The sequence below is a fragment of the Hoplias malabaricus genome, chromosome 1 (assembly GCF_029633855.1).
Source record: "Hoplias malabaricus isolate fHopMal1 chromosome 1, fHopMal1.hap1, whole genome shotgun sequence".
NCBI lineage: Eukaryota > Metazoa > Chordata > Actinopteri > Characiformes > Erythrinidae > Hoplias > Hoplias malabaricus.
Window position 1 is genome coordinate 55,342,308 of NC_089800.1, and position 15,336 is coordinate 55,357,643.

General features: G+C 42.2%; 1 protein-coding gene across 3 annotated transcripts in view; it reads left to right on the plus strand.

Annotated features, from left to right (window-relative positions):
- The first annotated feature begins 2,321 nt into the window (after positions 1–2,321).
- luzp1 (leucine zipper protein 1) overlaps positions 2,322–15,336 on the plus strand; it is a 47,950-nt gene continuing 34,935 nt past the window's right edge. For all 3 annotated transcript variants that reach the window (XM_066666786.1, XM_066666778.1, XM_066666794.1), the window contains exon 1: positions 2,322–2,473. The gene's annotated coding sequence lies outside the window, so the exon portion shown is untranslated. The remainder of the gene's footprint in view (positions 2,474–15,336) is intronic.

The following is a 15,336-nucleotide window of genomic DNA, read 5'->3' on the forward strand; positions in this document are numbered from 1 at the left end:
ATTATTGAAATCAGCTACTTTAAGGTGTACTCACTGTGGACAATGACGTAGAATTGTTCCCATTCAGCTTCATTCCCTAGAGAATAACCACTGGAATAAAATGCACATGAGATTTAGTTAATTTAGTACAACTGTTACTGTAAATATAAATAATTTTGCTTAAAGCAACACTAGGTAGTGGGCAACAAGGTGGAGCAGCAGGTAGTGTCTCTGTCACAGCTCCAGGGTCCTGGAGGTTGTGAGTTCGAGTCCTGCTCCGGGTGACTGTCTGTGAGGAGTGTGGTGTGTTCTCCCTGTGTCTGCATGGGTTTCCTCCGGGTGCTCCAGTTTCCTCCCACGCTCCAAAAACACACGTTGTTAGGTGGAGACTCAAGTGTCCGTATGTGTGAGTGAATTTGTGTGTTCCACAACAAACTCCAGTGTGTGTTCCCGCCTTGCGCCCAGTGATTCCAGGTAGGCTCTGGACCCACCGCCGCCCTGAACTGGATAAGGGCTAGAGACAATGAATGAATGAATGAACTCGAGGCAGTATTTTAATACTTAAAAATAATTAAAATTATACTTTAAATAACAGCTTAGAAATCACTAGGAATCTCCACTGAGCTGTAACAGGGAGAATAGACCCTCTGTCGTTGCTATTCCAGGCTCAGCACTGCAGAAACTGCACTATGGAACTTTTGGAGGAGGGTTGTGAACTACACCCCTCCTGCTTCATCTTGATTTCAGGACAATGCTGTAAAAGTGCCTTACACTATGCATCTGTTGGGGGGAGCCCAGGAGCAAGAACACCAAACCTTACCTTGTCTCGCTTTAAGTGATTTTTAGAAAAGAAGCTAAGGATATTTTTTTATTTCAGAGGAAGGTTGGAGCATCCAATTTTTGGGAGAACTAGCTAATTAATATAAATGCTAGCTTCTGCTATTCTGCGATCTAAAATGTTCAAAATGTTTTCTGTGTTGTTTTTTCTTAGTGGTTCATGAAATATTTACCCACCAAAAAATGTTATGTTAGTGTTGCAGCTAACAACATGCTAACTGATGGTACATAAGATAATTGTAAGCTAGGTTAGCCTTCAAATTTTTTGGGTGATTCATTAGAGGAAACTATCTAATTTAAGAGTTGACTTGAACAAGCGCGCAGCACTGCTCAGAAACCATGTCTTTAAAGGTCAGATTCAGAGTTACAGCCGACAGCGCAGTGATACGGAAGTTGGCTGCAGAGCACAGGCTAAAAAACCCAGTGAAGAGCAGAATCTGAGCTTGGCCTCTGTTCCTCCACCACAACTACATGCTGTTTGACTCGTGATTAAACGCTAAGGACAGAAAATTGAGGACTGTGCGTTTACGGAGGATATAAACGTCTCGTGTGTATTTATAAGTACACGAAGGGCAGGAGTTAGAATGGCTTTCCCCTGCCAGAGAACAGGGCTGAGGTCTTTCAATGAAGAAATACAGCTTAGAAAGCATTTTTAAAGTGAAAAACTGAGGTGTTCACATCATGTACATCATGCACAAAAACACTTATGATTTTAATTGTTTTTAAATTATTTACATAAATATAGGCATGTAAATAATCTGAGGTATGTAATGAATTAATATTTTAACAGGAACATCTTTAGATAATTACATTACAGCTGAACATGTGAAAATGTTAAAATAGTTCAGCAGATTCTTACTTATGTTAATTAAGGACCAGTAACTTCAGGTAAATTCTAACCTCGTCCAATCACATAAGGGGGGGACTCAGATTGAAACCAATTACAGCAAAAGTAGATTCAGATTTTGACCAATCACGGCCAAGTGGATTTAGCTCCTGACCAATCACTGCAGAATGTATCCAGAGTCTGACCAAACACAAGAGTAGATTAAAAAATTTGACCATTCCCCGAAAGGTTGATTCTAATTCTAACCAATCACAGCATAGTGGAGTCAGATACCGACCAATGGCTGTAGAGAAGAGCTGGAGGTTGACAAGGGCAGGCAGAAAATAAAACAATTGAATTGTTTTTAATTTAAGATAAATCAGAAAAACATTACAATAAAATAGGGTGGTGGAACAATAACATTCAAAAGTCAATTACAGAAAATAACTCCACCTTCTTCATTGTTTGGACCTCGAAGGAATGCGCAGTATGCATTTATTTTGCACCCGTATTGCGACAACTGTGAACTGTCAGCCAATCGTAGCGCATCAGAGGCGGGGCTTTGGAGTTCAAACCGTTTTGGAAGGCCGAGACACTCTGAGACGTATGAACAAGCTCCATCCAATCGCGACGCAGGAGGGGCGGGGACTGCCGGAATACGGGTGCGGGAAAAATCTCCAGCGTGCGGAATGCGGCGGAGTGCTGCTGCTCTGCTGCGGAGAAAAAGACGGGAACATTTCGGTTAAGGTTTCCGCACTGCTGAGAACTTTTACACATCGATACGCTCCTTATTCCCACCCCGGACTTATTCCAGTTTCTCCGTGGGCGAAGGTGAGTGGAAAAAAGTGCATTTTCTCTGCAGGTCGGTCTCCATTTGTAGCGGGGTGTTCAGAAGCCGGCTGGCCGAGGTAGAGTGTCCTTCGCTCGGCCAAAGCAGGGCAGCGCGCCCGCTCTTGACTCCCGGGCTGGGGATGTTTTAACATACATTCTGTTTTTTCTTGTCTTACCCTGTGCCAAGCCTGGTTCATCTCATGTATCACTATTTTTGTAAATTTTAACTTCTTTAAAGGCAGGAAATCCTTTCTACCTTTCTTTCCATATCCAGTTGTAGATCTCCAACGTCAGCAAGGTTTTGGTCAGTGCACTTAAAGTAGTTTTGGTTAGAAGTGTTAAGGGCACATTTAGTCGAAAAACAGTGTTTCTTTTTTGAGTTTCCTGTAATGAAGTGTGGTGGGGTTTTTTTTAAGTGCTGTTCACTCTCTTGTCCATATATGGAAACTTAACAGCCTGGTTTTTGTGATGTCACAAAACAATCAACACATTTACAAACATTTGCTGAAAGATTCTACGCTAATTCAACTCTGTCTTTACTGGGAATTTGTAGTCATGGGTTGACATATTGATTTAAAATGACTCAGGAATTTGTGCAGAAGTGTTTTATATTCACTTGAGGTGGTTAGAAATGAAATATAATTAAAATACAACAGAACTGCGTTAGCAGAATAAAGGCCGTAAATGTTCTGTGTGTTTCCCAATTGGTCCAGTGGTCTAAGTGTTGACTCCAAGTGGGAGACCTCCGGTTCGATCCACAGCGATGCCAAGCCGCCGGAGGCAAGGAGTCGAGAGCAATCACACAGCGTGGTGCCAGCATGGGCCAGTGTTAGCTGATTTGACAGATATGTGCAGTTGCCACTCCCCTCCGGTGGGTTGAGCTGTTCGGTGATTTTGATTTAGCAGCGGTTTGTAACGATGGTGTTTGTCTCTGAGGGAGTTCAGCTAATAGTTTATGGGGTCTAGTTGGAGACGATGTTTTGTACTTGCTCGCTTTATTTTAGCTGCAGATCTTATAAACGTTTTAGGACAGGCTACTTTTGAAAAAATACCCAGCCAATCAGAGCAGCGCTCATTAGATATGAAAAAACAAACCAACAACACAGCTTAATTTATGTGCTGGGTTTAAGAGAGAAGATGTAAAGTTAACTGCAGCTTCTTTGTTATAAAACACATGGGGTATATGTGAAGCTGAGTGAATTGAAAAATAATAAAAATATATGTGAAAAATGCAGGATATGGGCTCTTTAAATCATGGCTTTGACCCACTTTCCCCAGTGCTGGGTGAAGCACACACACACCGACAAGGGGTGGGGGGGCGTTTCGTGTTTGTCTTGGGAATATTTGAGGTTTTTCTGGAACAGGAAAAGTCACCCTCCTTCTTTGAGAACAATGAGACGGATCTCGGGCCTGGGAGTGGAAGTATTTTCAGTATTTCCCAGTATTTTCAGAACTTTTCAGCAGGAGACTTTCACCTCTAACACCTTTGGCTAAACCTGCTTTTTAAGGCCCGAGGCAGAATCCATGCGCAGCCTTCGGGAACAGAAACACTATCTCAGCTTGACCTCTATCCGCGCTGACAGCCGGAGTTTGAGATGTTCGGCGCGATGACAGCTTCTGTCATAAAGTCATTAAAGGGGAATACCAAAGATTTTTTATTATTTTTCAGCATGAAATAATGGTTAAGACATGAACAGAGTCACTGAGAGTGGTTTTGTGTGAAGTTCTCTATTCTGGAGGAACTTAGCGTCTGAGTTGTTGTCGGTGTCTCTGAATGGAACCAGACGTCTGCCTCTAAAAGCTAACTGAATGTTACAGGAAATGTGCCTTCTCATTTTTAAATCTTAACGTTCAGATTGTAGAAGCATTTCTGATATTTTGACCATCGTCTTTCCATTTATAAAATTCAGAGACTGGTGGAGTTCATTCGTGGTTGTGGAGGGTAAATTCAAGGCTGTATTTTTGTGGTAAATGTGGAGACGTCTGGTTCCTATCACCACCGGTGTAAAGAAATCAGAAAGGATCAGTAAGCTACTGAACAAAGAATTATGACACATCAAAACACTCTGAATTACACTTTTTTAATCTCAACCACTGAATTATAATTGATTTTAGGTTGTTTTACCCTTTCTGGTTATTTATTTGGCTTTAAAATGCTTTGGTATAAAATGGTAAACATGCTGGCCCACATTTGGTCACAAATCTCTGAGGAAACGTGCTGATCCCGATTCATGTAGGTCACTGAAGTGCAGAGTTTATTGAGGGCTCTGAATTTGGCGTGTTTCAGTCTGTCAGCGGTTTGGAAGTATTTCTGTATACATCACTTCTCACTTTTGTAAATAAAAGTGCCAAAAGAGGTTTAATTATTAATGCTATGGATGATATACATTTTAAAACCTTTAAATAGATGGTGTTTGTGAAGTTTAGTGTTCTGTGCCCGTTAGAAACAGAAGAAGTTTAGTCTTTCAAATTATTTTATATATATATATATATATATATCAAATGTAAATTAGTTCACTGTTGTCATAACTCTCTTTTAAATAAAAACTGCACTTTGACCATCGCTAAACTTAGATTTATTCTTAGAACTGTGTGTCCAATGCAAGACTGTTTTGATTTAATTTTATTTTAGAGTTAGCATGTTATAATCCTGGGCAATGAGAGACACCCTGGAGCATCCCAGACTCCCCCCAAATCTTTGGAAAGTTTGAGAAAACTCAGTGCAGTGGGTGAGAAAGTGGTGAGGAAGTCAAACTGGTCCTAGGTCAGCAAAAGTTTTCTGAGTAATTTGAGGAAAATAAGGGTCATGGGGTTGAATGGAGGCATGTGTACGTTCCCAAAATTGCAGGGAATGTCAGATCCGATTTTTACTTTTAATAAGAAGCGACTGTATCTTTTAAGGTGGAGCGGTGTGTGTGAGTATGAAGCTACTGTATCTTTTAATGTGGAGCGGTGTGTGTGTGTGAGTATGAAGCGACTGTATCTTTTAAGGTGGAGTGGTGTGTGTGAATAAGAAGCGACTGTATCTTTTAATTTCTGAGATATTGGCACTGAGATCAGGCACTTGTATATTTTCAGTCGTGGTCATGTTAGGTGTGTCCCAATGATCATGTTATTGATTTATCGTACGATACACGGACGTGTCCTCTGTGATTGTTGCTGACCTCAGTGTTGTCTGCTGTGTGTTTACTGTGTGTGTTTTTACAGAACAATAAACGTCTTCTATATCCTACCTTAAATCGATAAGGTGATTATTGTGACAGACCCTGTCAGTCAGGATGCCAGTTATTGAAGTAGATCTGATTCTTTCCGTAGTCAGTGTGTGGTGGATGATGCTGCAGTGCTGAGGAGGACACAGTCATGGTGAGTTCTGTCTGAGAGGCACAGACAGAGTGTGTAAGGCTGTGTTGCTTTAGGCTGTGTACACACACCCAGAGTGTGTATGAGAGGACATCCTGTACTGCGCCTGAGTAAGGAGTGTTGAGAGGGAGAGCGGGATGGAGGGAGAGGAAAGAGGAAGGGAGAGACGAGAGTGTTGAACATGGGGCGTTCAGTAAGTTCTGGTTGTAGGTGTGAAGTAAAACACATACAAAATGTATTATATAACTGTTTTTCTATGTAATCACCCTCAAAGATGATATTTTGCTCCTGTTTGTGTTCATTCAGAAACAAATGTATCTTTTAAGGTGGAACGGTGTGTGTGAGTAAGAAGTGACTATCCTTTAAGGTGGAGCGCGACTGTATCTTTTAAGGTGGAGCGGTGTGTGTGAGTAAGAAGTGACTGTATCTTTTAAGGTGGAGAGGTGTGTGTGAGTAAGAAGTGACTGTATCCTTTAAGGTGGAGGGGTGTGTGTGAGTAAGAAGTGACTTTATCCTTTAAGGTGGAGCGGTGCGTGAGAGTAAGAAGTGACTGTATCCTTTAAGGTGGAGCGGTGCGTGTGAGTAAGAAGTGACTGTATCTTAAGGTGGAGAGGTGTGTGTGAGTAAGAAGTGACTGTATCCTTTAAGGTGGAGTGGTGTGTGTGAGTAAGAAGTGACTATCTTTTAAGGTGGAAAGGTGTGTGTGAGTAAGAAGCTACTGTATCTTTTCAGGTGGAGCGGTGCATGTGAGAAAGAAGCAACTGTATCTTTTAAGGTGGAACGGTGTGTGAGTAAGAAGTGACTATCTTTTAAGGTGGAGTGGTGCGTGTGAATAAGAAGCGACTGCATCTTTTAATGTGGAACGTGTGTGTGAATAAGAAATTACTATGTTTTAAGGTGGAGCGGTGCGTGTAAGAAGCGGCTATCTTTTAAGGTGAAGCGGTGTGCGTGAGTAAGAAGCGACTGTATCTTGTTGGTGTCTGAAGTGTAAATTGTCTGTAAGTGTTTATTCACTATTTGAATTCCCACAGTAACTCGAGCTGTTTAGTTTTGTAGCACTTTCGCTCTGTGTTTACTTTCATGCAGTTAGCGCTCTCCTGAATTTAGAGTCAGTTCCACCTTAAGTAATGTAACTGTAACAGCAAAAATAAGTCAGTGTTACCCTATGGAGCAGGAATAGAGCAACATCCTCATCTATTTTCAAAGTCTCTCCACTGCCCAGTTACAGAGAAAGAGAGACATTTAGTTTGTTTCCCAGGCTCCAGTTTCCTCAACACACTTGTGTTACTCATGGTTCAGAATGGTTCAGTTTTCACAGAGATTCAACAAAACTAATGAAGGAAATGAGCTGATGATTTCTTTTTCCCTCAGAAACGGTCACCGCCTCGAGGCGTTATAACACCCCCTGCAGGATCAGGAGATTATATCCACACCCTCAATATATGCCTTATGATTTTATAAATATTGATACACATACATGTGTGTGTATATATAACATAAAACAGTTCTCTGTGTGTCTGTGTGTGAGAGAGAAAATGCCTTTGTGCTGGTTCATTGAGCTCTAACATGCACACACACGTGCTGTAGTCTTTAACTGGAAAACCATCAGTGCCTCAGCCTTCAAATCTGGAACAGGTCACGACAGGTCTCTTTCTTCTCTCTCTCTCCCTCTCTTTTATGGTTCCCAGCTGGTTGATTAGCCTAGCGTATAGCTGTGGTTAGAGCTACTGCTGCAGATGGAGGACTATTTGCTTCTGCTCAGCATTTCACCCCAGCACACCTGGAGAGTTTTGACAAATCACAGAGCCTCAGTTTAGCTGGATAATTTAAGACCAAAATCAACAGGGTCCAGTATGAACATACTTTAGCTCTACTCCACATTTGACTTTGAGCTGAAGTTATCTTGTGAATTGAGCCAAGTAACGGTAGCTTATAACACAAAGAACCTGATACCTCATGGTCCCTGTTCGACTTTTTTTTCTTTTGATTCTCCATCTCTCGTGGTTCAGAGCGAGTCGAGTAGGGACTAAACCGTGGTGTGTAAACCTTGCAGAGCGCTGATTGTCCAGAGAGAGTCGTCACTCTATGCCACGCATCGCAGACGTCCAGCACCAACTCTCCATCTGTAAAATCTCCAGCTGCAGCAGAGATCACGTTTGTTTTTATCCGACTCACGACGGCAGCTCGTAAAATTACACCGTGGTCTTTCGAAGAGGTTCAAACGCTCCTTGTATCGGTGGCCGACGAAAGAATCCAGCGAGAGCTGGACGCTGCAACAAGGAAGAAACAAACTCTACTGATCTGTCTGAACTGATGACAGAGCTGTGTTCAGTCCCAAACAACAACAACATGCCAATACACCATGAGTAAACACCGCTTAACGTTACCGCCGCCGTTGTTGTGGTTTCCAAAGCCCACTGTTTCAGTTAGAGACAGGGTTAGAGCTTTGGGAGTGGGAAACTGACCAGGGACCAAACAGAGAGCAGCATCCAGCACGGTCCAGTAGGGTCCAGCTGGGTCCATTAGAGTCGGCATAGGTTTAAATGGAAAGAGATTGAGGCGACTTCTACTGTAGCTGTAAGTGTTAAATAACCTGGATCAGAGAAGTGCTTTTATTGTCATAGATCAAGCCCGTGGGTCTTTTTAATTCCTTATGCTGGTGGTTGGCAATATATGAAGTTAAAATTTAACTTCCTGATGCTTAAAGACCTTTAACAATACACAATGCACAATACACATTTCGTTGTCTTGATGCAGACACAATAGATGTGTTAACACTGCCCTCAGTCTGTGGGTATGATGACACTGCACTAGTTCCAGTTCAGCAGGACCTCCATCTGCTCTCTGTGGTGAAACATGGGGGTGGTAGTGTTACATAGTGATGAATATATGTTCATCACACTAACTATAAATAATCATCAGGTTGTTCATCTCTGCCTTATGAAGCTTTATGTGTTGTGTGTCTTCGTTTCTGTTGTTTGTTCTTGTGGCTCTTATCTGTTGCCCGAGTAAAGACCAGCGCATACTCGTCTTATCTGTGTCTGGGGGTTAAAGTTTAATACCTGCATCTGACTTTATTTCTAAAGAGTTCCGTGTGTTTGTGTGAGTGTGAGAGAGTATGTATGTTTGTGTGTGTGTGTGTGTGTGTGTGTGTGTGTGTGTGTGTGTGTGTGTGAGAGGGTGGAGCAATAAATGTTTCATTACACTATGAGATAAAATTCACTTGAAACCTGGCCCATCAAATCTACAAATAGGTATTTATGTGAAAACAGCGAGTGAAGAGTTATTGGGCGCTGCATTCGTTCTGAGCTCCATTATTTTGATTATAATAAAAAACCCTGTGTATAAAGCTGAGTGTGTCTCCTCTCCATGTGCTACTCTGCTATCGGTTTGCTTTGGAAACCGCTCTAATGTGTTTATGAAGCCCCAGTGTCTGTAAATGGGTAAAAAAAACGGCAGAGAAACGCCATCTGGAGGTTTTTAGACAACGGAGAGAACGCTGAAAAGCACCAACCAAGATGAGGATGGTGCTCTATTCCTGCTCCATAGGGGGGTAACACTGACTTATTTCTGCTGTTACAGTTACATTACTTAAGGTGGAACTGACTCTAAATTCAGAAGAGCGCTAACCCTAACCCTAACTCACACACCGCTCCACCTTAAAAGTCGAGGAGCTTCTGAATGTAAACAAACCAGAGATGGCTGTGTTTGCCTGCAGCCGTAGACATTCTCTTTAATAGTTCATTTTTATGTGTTTTGTGTTGAATAAAATTAATGTTTTTTTTTTTTTATTCTACACAAGTTTCCATAAAATGGCAAAACAGTGTGTGAGTGACTGAATTTTGAATTCCAATTATACATCTCATAAAACACTTTAAAACCTGTTTGTGCTCCAGATAAAATTTGAATTGGTAATGTTCTTTGCTACTGCACTGATACCCACAGTTTACTCAGAGAGGTGTGTTTTTATCAAGATAACACAGTTTATCACAGTACTGACACAGATAACATCATATTGCCCTGTCCTAGCTACAGCACTCAAGGCACAGAGTCTAAACAAACTTTACCCAACTGCACCACCTCAGCGAACTAATTATAGCAGAAACTCATCGAACTGGTTTTCATGAACATAATTTGTAATGAACAGTGAGTTTACCTGCAGTCAACTGCATAAATACACTGCATAAATAAAATGCAAAGTCTAGGAGTCGTTCCTAGAAAACAAGTTTTAAGGCAGGTACCACTGTTCTTTAACCCATACAGACTTTTATAGGTGATTTAATTCTCCCTCTTCTCCACAGTGGACCACAGTGAGGAGCGAGGAGCAGAAGCTCTGGTTTTTAGCTGTTTTCACTTTGTTCTCTTTCTCCTCCGTTCTCGTTTTCTCCGTTTTTACTCAGTGTTCTTATTTCTCCGCGCTCCTTGTGTCTGTTTTGCTGCGTTTAACCTCGTCTTTGTACTTTCACAAACACGGGTCCAGCGATGTGATTGGACAGACTCAGAGAAGGGGGCAGGGCCATTATGAAGTCCTTGAATTTAACGTCAGAATTGGAGCAGAATCAGAACGGCTCGTTTTATCCCGTGTTTCTGACTCAGGCAGCGCAAGGATGATATTATTCCACAGTTTGTGAATCGGTTGGTGAACATGCTCTGAGCAAGACATATATATTTTAATAATGTGTCCTTTTTAAAGAGTGAGTTTAAGGAAGAAAATTGAAAATGATAAAAAAAAAAACATAAGAGAAAATGTAGGTTATGTGCTCTTTAGCAGATGATGCTGTGGGGTGTTATTGATGTATTGTGCTGGTATCCTCTGTACTCACTCAAAGCCAAGGCTAATGCTAATATTAATGAGAGCCCAGTCCCATTAGTCCAAGCATCAGGGGATTAACTACAGCCTGAATGACCAGTCTGGGGGATTAAAGTTAAAATTACACTTTCATCCCCTCCCTACCGCTATCTGTCTATCACTCTTTACTCTCTCCCCCTCCTCTCCTCCCTCTCCGTCTTTCACTAGTGTCTTTTAGCTTTCTATGTCTGTTCCTCTTTTTGCTTTCTCTCTTCCTACTCTCTCCTTTTCAGTCTATCCCCGTTTCTCTCTCTCTCTCTCTGTGTGTGCAGTTTAAATCCTGTTGACTCAAGTATTTCATGTTTTTGTGGGAAACCTGACCTTAATCATAACTATTTTGGATGGTAATGCAGTAATATAGCTGCATTTAAAAATGTGGGTTGTATTTTTGATGTGTGTTGTGTCAGATTTCTGTTCTCTGTATTCAAGTACAAAAGTTAATTCATGTGCATTTAAGAGAGCCACAGGGAGGGGGCGTTGTGGCAGCTCACTGACTGATGATGTCACACTCTGAAAAAGGTTGTGGAATAAAACATGAGCCCAGTCGCCCCCTGCAGTGTGAGTTTACAGCTGAGTTTGGGTTAAAACAGAGAGGAATGAAGCTGAAAACAGACAAAACACTCAGAACTATGAGGCTTGATCTCTAAATGTGTGTGATTTGAGCCTCAGTTTCGCTGGAAAATCATCTGCTGTGGTGTGTGTTAAACCACAAGTGGCTGTTAGCACCAGCTGTGCTTCTAAACAGTGTAGAACCATCTTATTTCACTTATTTTCTAATGTTTCTGTTCCTCCAGCAGCAGGCGCTCTCAGAAACGGGTTTTTTATCATCAACACGTGTCGGGGTGCACCGTGGGGCTGTGCTGAACTGAACTGCACAGAGCTGAAAACCCTTCACTTGACTTTGTGTTCACAGATAGGAGGCTCACGCAACCCGACAGTGCACTTCCCCACCCCCACCCCTGGGTAATACCGTATAAGACAGTATGATGGTATGAAAAATGTGGATACCGCACATCCCTAATCATAACTACTACTAATCTATCCCTAACTTATCTCTTAACACGTCTTCGTGTTTAAAATATCATCTTTTACGTTTGGGTGACATGACGTTAGTCTCCGTAAGACCTCACTCTGTAATACGTACACACACATTCATTCATTATCTGTAACCGCTTATCCAATTCAGGGTCGCGGTGGGTCCAGAGCCTACCTGGAATCATTGGGCGCAAGGCGGGAATACACACTGGAGGGGGCGCCAGTCCTTCACAGGGCTACACACACATTAGAGACATAAATTATGCATTTGCTGATATGCATGTGTAGCTGCTCTGTCTCATCACTGATCATCCACAGGGCTTGTCAGCTCATAAATGGAGAAAGTGGAGAGTGATAAATCCCTGTATCACAGCCGTACTGACTCTGAGAAAGTGATGTGCTGGGAAAAAAGCCTCTGGGTAAAAAATGTTTCCTTGAAAACAGATTTTGGACGAGTGGAGCTGTTTTCCACTCCATGAACACACAGCTTTTTGAGCGTAATTGCTGACGCTGTCATCACAAGCCTGTAATCAGTGTTCCTGATGGTCCAGCTGATCTGACAGTTATGAGACAGCACGGGGAACACGGTGGAGGACACGTTATACTCCACGGCATCTCAGAGTTTATCCCATTGAGTATTTGTTGTCTTTTTTTAATCATGTTTTTTCTTTTATTTATTAATTTAATTGTTACAATATTTACACTATGAGTTAATGCATTTAGCCCTGGAACAGCTGCACATGAGCCTAAAGAAAGACCCTATAAATATGTTTTATTTTTTCCTCAAAGGTATTTTTTCATCGTTCACGTTTTCATTAAGAGTGGCACAGTGGAGCAGCAGGTGGTGTCTCTGTCACTCCTCTAGAGTCCTGGAGGATGTGGGTTTGAGTCTCGCTCCGGGTGACTGTCTGTGAGGAGTATGTTGTGTTCTCCCTGTGTCTGCGTGGGTTTCCTCCGGGTGACTGTGAGGAGTGTGGTGTGTTCTCCCTGTGTCTGCGTGGGTTTCCTCCGGGTGACTGTCTGTGAGGTGTGTGTGGTGTGTTCTCCCTGTGTCTGCATGGGTTTCCTCTGGGGGACTCTCTGTGAGGAGTGTGGTGTGTTCTCCCTGTGTCTGTGTGGGTTTCCTCCGGGTGTTCTGGTTTCCTCCCACGCTTCAAAAACACACGTTGGTTGATTGGAGACTCAAAAGTGTCCGTAGGTGTGAGTGTGTGTCGCCCTGTGAAGGACTGACGCCCCCTCCAGGGTGTGTTCCTGCATTGTGCCCAGTGATTCTAGGTAGGCTCTGGACCCACCACCGCCCTGAACTGGATAAGGGCTACAGACAATGAATGAATGAATAAATGACGTCAGAATTGAAACTGATATAAAACCAGTACATATCTGTGTTATTACAGCCCTGATGGAGAGAGACAGATGTTTGAGAGTTTGGTTTTTGAGAGATGAGGATATGTGATATAAAGGTGTTGGTGTTCACCTGCAGTGACGCACCTGAGCACAGGCTCCGACACGTTCCCCTGAGGCAGACACACACACACACACACACACACACACACACTCATGACAGAGTGATTCATTATTCTGCCCAGAAGTAAATGCTCAGATGAAGCCTGAACAATGCGGATGAAATATCGGCATCATTGTTTTGCTGCATGTTTCAGTTGATATTCACCAGTAATATAACATACATAATCTTTCCAGTCTCAAGTCTGTAGACATCCCATAATTAGTTGGGTTAAGGTGCATCTGCTGTGAACATTCAGTTGTGAGTGCATGAATGAATTGTGGTAATCTGAACAGTGGCACATAAGCCGCATCCTCAGTGCCAAGTGCTTTCTAGAAGGTTATAAAACCCTGCAGTATTGGACTGTGGATTTAGTGCTGTTTCTGATCCAGAAACAATCCTGCAACAACAGTATCAGAATTCTCTAATGGATCTTAATCTTATGGATATATACCGTCAAATTCCAACAGAAATTTGAGTAGAGTGGTGATGATATGATCTAGGCCCAGTCCCATTTCTGATTTCCCCCCTCCCCCTTGTTTCATAGTGTCCTCTCATTCTTTGAAGCTGAGTTACAGGGCGCAGTGGTTAAATCTCCCCCTACGACACGGGACGACCCTTCAACTCCCTGATACTTCATCAGAACACAAATAAAACAGAGCAGCGCTTCACTCCCAGGCGACTAGTGCCACTCTGTAGCAGCTCTGCACCAGTCTGCAGTGATATCAGAGGAGCTGCTGGACTTTAGTTACATTTAGGGCCTCATTCTCCTTCAGAAGAGTTCCACAATCAGAGATTACCCCCCTCTCCTCACTCTTTTGTGATATGGAGCTCAGCTCAGATTCTGTTCAAACTTCCAGTTCCACCTTAAATGTTGCAGTAGTATCAAGTACTACAGTGTAATTGTGTCACCATTTAAGGTGGAACTGTAAATTTACTGCTAACTCCAGAGACCTCAGCTGCTCCTCGTGCTGTTTTCTGCTCGTTCTGAAGTAAACGCCATAATCCGCTGAAACTACATTAAACTCAGATAATGCACTGGGGCTCATAGAGTTTAAAGGAGGAAACACTGACACCTGTGGGTTTCGTTGGGCGCTGCGCAGCGTCTCGCCGCTGATTCACAAGGCGTCAGAACCCTGCATTTGGAGCGTTATGAAATAGCGTTTGAAGTGCCATGTTGCCCTAATGTCATCACACCCATTGCCAAAAGTGGACCTAAGGGGTCTAAAGCCCCCCAGCAGTGGGCTGTGGAACTGTGTTCTCTGGAGTGATAGAGCACTGTTGAATACAAGCACCTGACCTCGCTGATGATCTCAGGGCGGAAAGCTGCCAAACCCTCACTGAATATTTCTCATTCACATGGCTCATCTCCCAAGGAATTTATTTCATTTAGATTCATTAGTGTGTGTGTGTGTGTGTGTGTGTGTGTGTGTGTGTGTGTGTGTGTGTTGGGTGGAGATCTGGGGAATTCCATGGCTGCTGATACATCTCACACACACACACACACACTCATCCCAACACCTCTTCTTCATTGTTTTTTTTTTTTTAGACTCAGGAGATTATTCGTCTTTGTGCTGCATTATTGAACTAATAGGATTTTTAAAAACTGTGTAAATATGTTATTACTATTTACACCATTAGTTAATGAACTGAACTCATTCTGAACAGCCAGGTTAATGTCAGTGCCTCTATAAAACCCCTTTAGACTCTTTAGCAGTGTTCATTTGGTTAAAGACAACTAATGATTAATATTTACTCACAACCTGTTTTTCACATAAAAATAATCATTTGAAAATGAGACCTGTGATGAACTGTGTATGCATTTTGTTGTGATCTAATAAAATTAAACGATAGTATGAAGGAATGTTTAGAGTGTTTTATGGGGGGTAAAATTTCATTTAAAGTTCAGATAAAGTTTCATATAAAGTCTGCAGTTTAGTTTAAGTTAGTATTACACATCATAGCTGTAATAAGGGCATCAGGGTTAGATATTAAAGTTAGGCTCTTACAGTTTTGACACAAGGTTTGTGTGGCAGCGCTACGACTACCTTTACTGTGTATAAAAAGTCATCATGGCATTTACTAATGATTTTTGTCTTTTCTATAACAGCTTTATTG